This window comes from Pyrus communis, chromosome 15 (assembly GCF_963583255.1).
Source record: "Pyrus communis chromosome 15, drPyrComm1.1, whole genome shotgun sequence".
NCBI classification, from domain to species: Eukaryota; Viridiplantae; Streptophyta; class Magnoliopsida; order Rosales; family Rosaceae; genus Pyrus; species Pyrus communis.
In genome coordinates this window covers 11,808,719-11,816,282 of record NC_084817.1, presented here as the reverse complement: position 1 = coordinate 11,816,282, position 7,564 = coordinate 11,808,719, and positions in this window count along the sequence as shown.

Below are 7,564 nucleotides of genomic sequence, written 5' to 3'. Positions count from 1 at the left end.
TTTTCAAATGAAATTTGAGAGCGTATGAAAAAGTCTGAGAAAAAAATGGAGCAACACACCCTTTGTGTTGAATAGTTGCCTCCCAAAAACATGTCTATTGCAAACAGACATATGATCACTATAAATACATGCATCTGCATATTATTCAACTCACTGAAAATCATCAATCCACACATACAAAGCATACTGAGAGTATTACAAAGAAATTTGCCAGAAATCTAGTTTTCCAGTGCTAGAATCTCGACTTAGATCGTTGAATCATGGTGAAGCAGACGTCCATCGAACTACAAGCACAGAGTAGGGACGAAATTTTGTTTCAAGGACATTGCGGTACACAAGCCTCGATCTTCTATTTATCTGCTTAAATATTATTTCATTTTGTTTATACAGTGTAAAATATTTATTTGCATTTATTATTAACATATATAAATTTATCACATGACACACCTCGACCGGAGTTGAGGAATGCTGGTCGTCACCCGAAGGTGATCTAACCAAATAGGAATGTGAAGCATGAAAATAAGGGTAAATTTAAACCAAAACTAACATTTATTTAATCTAAGGTAGAGAATGCGCAGTAGTGGGAAGAACCCATAAAACACACATGTTCAGAGCATAGATGACATAAAAGTGTGCAGTTGAAACTAGTTAAAGTGCTTAATACACAACCGGGAAAAGTCCCTACATTATTTATGGATATGTTAGAACCGTCGCAGATTCCTCGTAATGCCACAGAGAATTTAGCTATCTAAGTCTTGGAGGGGCAAAAAACAGAAGGGTGAATGGGCAAAAACAAAGGTTTATAAAACACATTTTTTTTCTAAACATACTAACCCCTTGCCGTAAAACATGTATAGTTTCCATAAAATCATATTACGTATAAGTATGAAATTAAATGCAAATCAACAGTAGATCCAGAAATACACTAAATCACAATATCTCAACAATAGCAAAATAAAATCAAGTGCTCATCAATCTATGCTAACACACAAGTTCATGCAGAGGGAATCTGACATGGGTGTAATCATAATATACGCTCTAGTACTACAATCACATGAAGACTGGCGCTAGGCGCATTACATACAAGTCGAAGTTGCCTATTGCAACATGTATGACAGGACCGGCACCTACAATGGATCCAAGGTGAGCATGCGGTGCGATGTGAACAAACATGTGAAGCTTGGCCCTGGCCTGGGCAAGTACTACACTGGTGCAAGCATGCATGATGATGAGCAAGTATAATGTGTGTGTGTGTGTGTGTGTGTGTGTGTGTGTGTGTGTGTGTGTGTGTGTGTGTGTGTGTGTGTGTGTGTGTGTGTGTGTGTGTGTGTATCTCACTAAATAATGCCATTTTAAATAAAACATGGCATATTAGGTGTAAAATCAATCCAAAAGCATATGTGGAAACTATCAAGTCTAATATATATATATATATATATAAATACATACATACACACGAAAACAAATGCCCACTCACTGATACGTCGATGGATCGTAGCCTTCTAGCCTTGTTTGTTGTCGTACGTCCTTGAGGTAATTCTCACCTATATGTGAAATAACTAAAACTAATTAATTAAATAGGACATATACTAAAAGGTTAGGAAAATCCCCCATAGTTTGCTCAAACAGAGGGTTTAAATATACGAAAACATTCTACACGACGTCACGGACCCGTACACATCAAGCATATGTCGGCCGGTGGTCAGACGCGCCCTCACACACCGCCAGGTCGTGGCCATATGCGCACTCACGCGCCTGACAAAACTGACAGATGACTAAGGAATATTCTGTTAAATGCTAACAGCGTCATAATATTTTGTTAAAGTTAACGGAATATTCGGTCTTCTTCTCCTATGGACCTCCATCACTGTCTGGTTCACCGGAAACTAGGAAAAGTCGTCGGTTTTTTGGAAAATTTTTCAAACCTTCATATCTTCTTCATTTCTCAACCATTTTTGACAAAAGTTATATGGAAATGAAACTGGGGAAGAGGAGAACAAGATTATACCTCTTAAAAATCCAAAACGGTAGACGTAAATGGATCAAAATAGACTCGATAGCCTTTGACCTAAACTCAACTTCTCAAACTCGTGGGTTTACTCATCAGCTCCACTTCAAAACTAGGCTAATGGCCTCGGGGAGTTGCCTAGATGCTTCCAAAACTCCCAAAATCTTGTAACTCGAACTGAAAAAAGTCAGGGAAAACTCCACCCAAGTTGAAGCTCCAAGGTGCTCCAAGTTGGACACTCAAAACTTGTCCATTTCGTGGTCGGTTCATACGGATGTGCTCGTGGGGATGTGGGAAACACGATGGTGATGGTTTAAAAGTCGATCTGTGAGGTTTGACGTTGGTGTGTGTGTGTGTGTTACAAAAGGAAGAGAGTCACGGGCAAGGGAGAGAAAAGGAGAAGATGAGAGAGAGAGAAAAAGAAAAAGCTTTTTGATTGGCTGCGAAGAAGAGATAGTGAGTGATGTCTGATTGGGTGAGAAGAAATGGGAAAGTGATTGATTGGTTGGTGAGGGTGAATAAGCCACGGGACAAATTTTAAAGAAAAAAATGGATAAGATGACACACCCTGACCGAAATCAAGGCATGCTGGCCGTCACATGAGGGTGACGTAGCCATGTGCACAGTGCGGAGAGTGAGCAAAAACAAAGCTTTTCAAAATCATTTCATTAACAAAAGTTCTAACCCCTCGCCGTAAAACCTGTATTGTTTCCCAGAAAATAGAATATACACATATATCGAAAACATGTTTAGAAATATGCCATGTCGAATGCCTCCACATAAAATGTAAGTAACCCAGGTAATGTCAATCAATGCAAGTAACATGTCAGCCGGAGTCACCTAACGTGGCCTGTATGGCTGAATCTAGAGCTCAAATCCCCAACTCACTAACTATACCTACACACGAGTCAGAACCACCTAAAGTGGTCTGTACGACAGGACTGAGTGTAAATAAATACGCTCAAGTGCTACGATCACGTGAAGACTGGGCGAATAATCGCGGGTCACCTACTAGTCGGAACCACCTATAGTGGTTTGTACGACAGGACTGTGCACCTAACTTGGATCCAAGATGAGCGTGTGGTGCGGGAGGTGAACATCACATGAAGGACTATGCCCTACTCTAGGCGGGAGCACTAACACCGGGGGTGCAGGTTATGAGCTCTCTATGCATCTCACATAACCATTAATTCACAATCAGAAACCATAAACTTACCTGGCACTTACCTGTACGTCCGCAGCACCAATCACAAATATATGCAACTACTAATGCATAATTAAATAGGCAAACGCTAAGCATGACATTTAAAACATATAAACATTCCATTTCATTTTCTGGGAAAAACCACAAGTATATAGGTATATACGGAAAACCAAAAGCCCACTCACTGATATGTGGAAGGGTCGTAACCCCCTTGCCTCGAGTGACTGCGCTCGTCCTTAGGATAGGTCTCACCTATATGCAAAACAACTACAAAAACATCAATTTAAAGCACATAACCAAAACTAGGTAATAACTTCTTATACAATGCTCAAATGGGGTGTGTGAGTACACCAATGTGATCTATTCAACCTCATGAACATCCTCATATTTTTAAAATAATTTTCTGAGGCTCCCACGCACGGCCACGTGCCAGTCACATTGACGGCGTCAATTAACGCCGTTAGGAATATTCTGTTAAACCCTAACAGATTCCGTTAAAACTAACTTGACGCCGTTAAGAATATTCTATTAACTTAACGGAATATTCCATTGTCTTCTCCAGTGAGTCTGGCCGGCCCCAGCCGTCAGCATCGCCGTCTGCAACTCGAATTCTCGCACGGAAACTGAAAAATTTTCAAAACTTCATATCTTCTTCATTTCCCAACCAAATTCCATGAAATTGGTACCAAAATGAAGCTTACAACAAGTAGAACAAAACCTTACCACTTTGGAAACCTAAAACCAATGGAAACTTGCTGGAAAAACCCACGATATTCTGGCCAAACCTGTAACTCACGATCCCGACGTCCAATTCCTTCCAACGAACCACCCCGAGCTTCCTAAAGACCTCGCTAAGCTTCCTATAAGCTTCAAATTCCCAGACAAACAACATTTCATGTGTGCATAAACAGTGACCAAATCGGAGATTCCTGGTTCGACGTGAAATCAAAGGATTCTTTACCTGAAATTGGTATGGTTGAACTCGTATGGTCCTCACAAACTCAAAGATATTAATTTCCACTTTGATCAGTGATGTTTGCAAGGGATTTGGGTCTTGTCCGTACAAAGGAAGAAGAAGAGAAAGAGAGAGAGAGAGAGAGAGAGAGAGAGAGAGAGAGAGAGAGAGAAAGAGAGAAAGAGTGTGTGTTCGAGACAGAGAAGGTACACGGGGGAAGGAGATGAGGATGTGAGTGTGTGATCCAGATGCAGCCAGGGAAACAACAAAACAACCACCCAAAATGACAAATACCCACCAAGGGCAAAATCGTCATTTCACACCTATAGTACGAATAATTTGGGACGGGCTGTCACATAGGATTTGTACAATTTCAGATTAAAAAAAATTTGTCCCCTTATCAGAAACATTAGTTTCCTACACTGAAAAATTAATGCACATGTGTACGAATTTACCCGTTGTTAACGCACTTTAATTAAACGTAACTTTTTTCATTACAAGTCCGTTTTAGGTCTAACTTGCACTCACTCGTTTGTAACAACGAGTACTATTTAATTACGATACGAAAAAAATAATTTAAAGCTGAAAAACTACATCCACATTAGGTTCCACTTTTGCCAAAAAGGCCATAAACGTCAATTTACACACCCGGGAAAAAAATTACATAAAAAATTAAGGACGGGTCATCACATCACAGATTGTTGATAAATCTACAATTCTTCCTCAATCAAAATGGCTACTAACAATTTGACAATTGAGTTGAGTATTTATTAATTCAATTAAATTGCAAGATGTAGATGTTATGGACGACAACTATGTTGTGATGGTGATAATGATGTAGCTAATGAAATGGTACAAAATTTTCTTCGCTTGTAGCAATTTCTTAATACGATTGGAATCGACTTGAGAGCCATATGACCCTACGAGTGTGCCAAAGGGCAAAGTGAGAACCAAGGCATACCCATTGACATGTTCAAAAAATGCACAAACAAAATTAGAGTCAATAATTGGCTTAAGGGTGGTGCTATCCACATGTCAAATGGACAAAAATTAGTAAAGGTGTGTGAGAAGTAAAAAAGAGTGTGTGAATAGCATTAATTGTGGCTTAATTGACTACTTGTGGTACAAGTTACGACTAAAGTCAATATATTCTCAATTTAATACGCATTTGATTAAACCTGTGTATCATAATTACTAAAGACGGACGTTCTAACTGCACTATTTGTGTAACTATATTGCAATTATGATACCATTGGTGCAACATTTTTAATCTTTAAGCTAACCGCACAATCTACCACTGTATTTTGGATCCTCAATTTTCAAACATGGACTCTAACTTATTCGAGCATCTCCCTTAGGAGAGGTCAAAGAGCTTATATCATCAATAATTGTAAAACAAAAATAGAATGTTTGTTTAAATTTGACAACTCCTTTAAAGATGCTCTTAAAAAATATTTAATTATTATGGAACTCTAAGACACAAGTAACTAAGAATCAAGGATCAGCCTAGCAAAATTCAAGTCATATAATGATGTTATTCATATTATGAACTATCACAGAAAGGGAGAAATGTTTGTTCAAATATGACCAATGTTGGTTGCTTAAAAATTAGAACATGATTGCAGCCATCGTGGTCATGAGTGTAACCTTATTGGTTAGAGCAGATGAGTTATTCTTTTTAAGTTTAATTCGAATCCCCATTTTTTAGTTTAATTTCAGATAAAATATTACTTAAACAAAAATACAACATGATTAAAAAATTCATGCTTAAAAACCATCATGGGGTGACCTAGTGGTTGGGGACGGAGGTAGCCTTGGTCGAATTCTAATTTTGCAAAAATGTCAAGGCTCCTTTTCCAAGTAGGTTGATGGATCGCACGCCCAGCCTTGCTTCATACTCCTTGAATATATCTTTTATCATATTTTGAGTCTTCCTTGCTCTTTCCCAAAGAGGAAGTTCTGCCAAAACAAAAGAAGAAGAGGTTTACTAGAAAGCATTATAAGGATGGAGTTGGATACTGCTTCTCCAAAGCCCTTTTGGATTCACTAAAACCCTAGTCATCAAGAGGAAAGGAAATTATTTTCTTGTATCGTCACAACCTCTTTTTAGCCCTCGGAGAGCTAAGTAGCTGAAGATGCCAAAATGAAGAAGCTGGAATGACTGCTTAAGCAACAAATTTCATGATTAAGCAAGCCAACTAATTGAGCTCGAATTCCAAGCTCGTATTTCACACTGCATGTCTTAGGTTCGAATTTTGCTGCTAGTGAATCATACGATAATGGCCAAGAAGAGGCCAAAATGTCTTTGTGAGTCTTCCTAACCCTTGAAAAGATGGACTTCCGTAGCGAAATTACTAGCTAATCCTATTTTGAAGAAAAACAAAAAAAGTCATGCTTAAAAGAAAAAGGCTGCTTTCTCTTTAGGGGTGGGCATAAAAACCCCCAAACCGTAAAACCGCATCGAATCGTATGAAAAAAAATCGTGTTGACTGGAAAAGTCAACTTTGAGTTAAAAACTGAACTGGACCTTTTAAATCGGTTCCGGTTTTGAAGGACCAAGAATCGGCCAGAACCAAACCAAACCGTTTTATTAATAATAAATAAATAAATTATATACACACACACATGTCATGGTATAATAGGTTGAAAAATTGGTTTCAACAAATTCCAAAGCATTGGATCCCATCCCAATTAGGGTTCACTCTCACTCACCTCACCCTCACCTTACCTCACCTCACTCACACACACGGCCTCACTCAAACCCCATTCCTGAGTCCTGATTCCCCCATTTCACATAGCCGAACGGCGACCACCCACTCACGACCTCTCATCCAAAATATCAGCAATTCAGCCCACAACCTCAACTGCGATGGCCCTCATCACTTCGTCCTCCGTCGGTACGTCCTTACTCCTTAGTATTTTTTTCTATCTATTCTCATATTTGAGATTAGGAATATGGTTGAGTTCCACTGGTTCTCTATTCTCTTTTACCTGCACTATAAATGTCAATTTGCAAAACACTGTCTAATTGGGTTCCTTGATGGTGTCTAATTTATGTCCATTTAGATTTTGTTTCTTCAACAATAGCTCTGTTACAAATGCTTTCATAGGTTATTTGCTTCTCTTAAATGATTTATTGGCATTCATTATACGAAGTGGATTTAGTTGTCCATCTTTTTATACTTGAAAAAAAAAATGAGAAAAATAGAAAAAAATAAGGAAAAGCGGTCAACTACTACCAGATAATTAACCAGTTCACAATTCTCTTGAAAATATCAGATAAACAATTTCCTCGTTTAGCTATGATGTGTGGACTTTGTTACTTTGTAGTGTTCTTTCTCTAATGGGGATGCTAGGACTAAATGTTTTTAACTTTTAGAGCACCAAGAGGGTGATT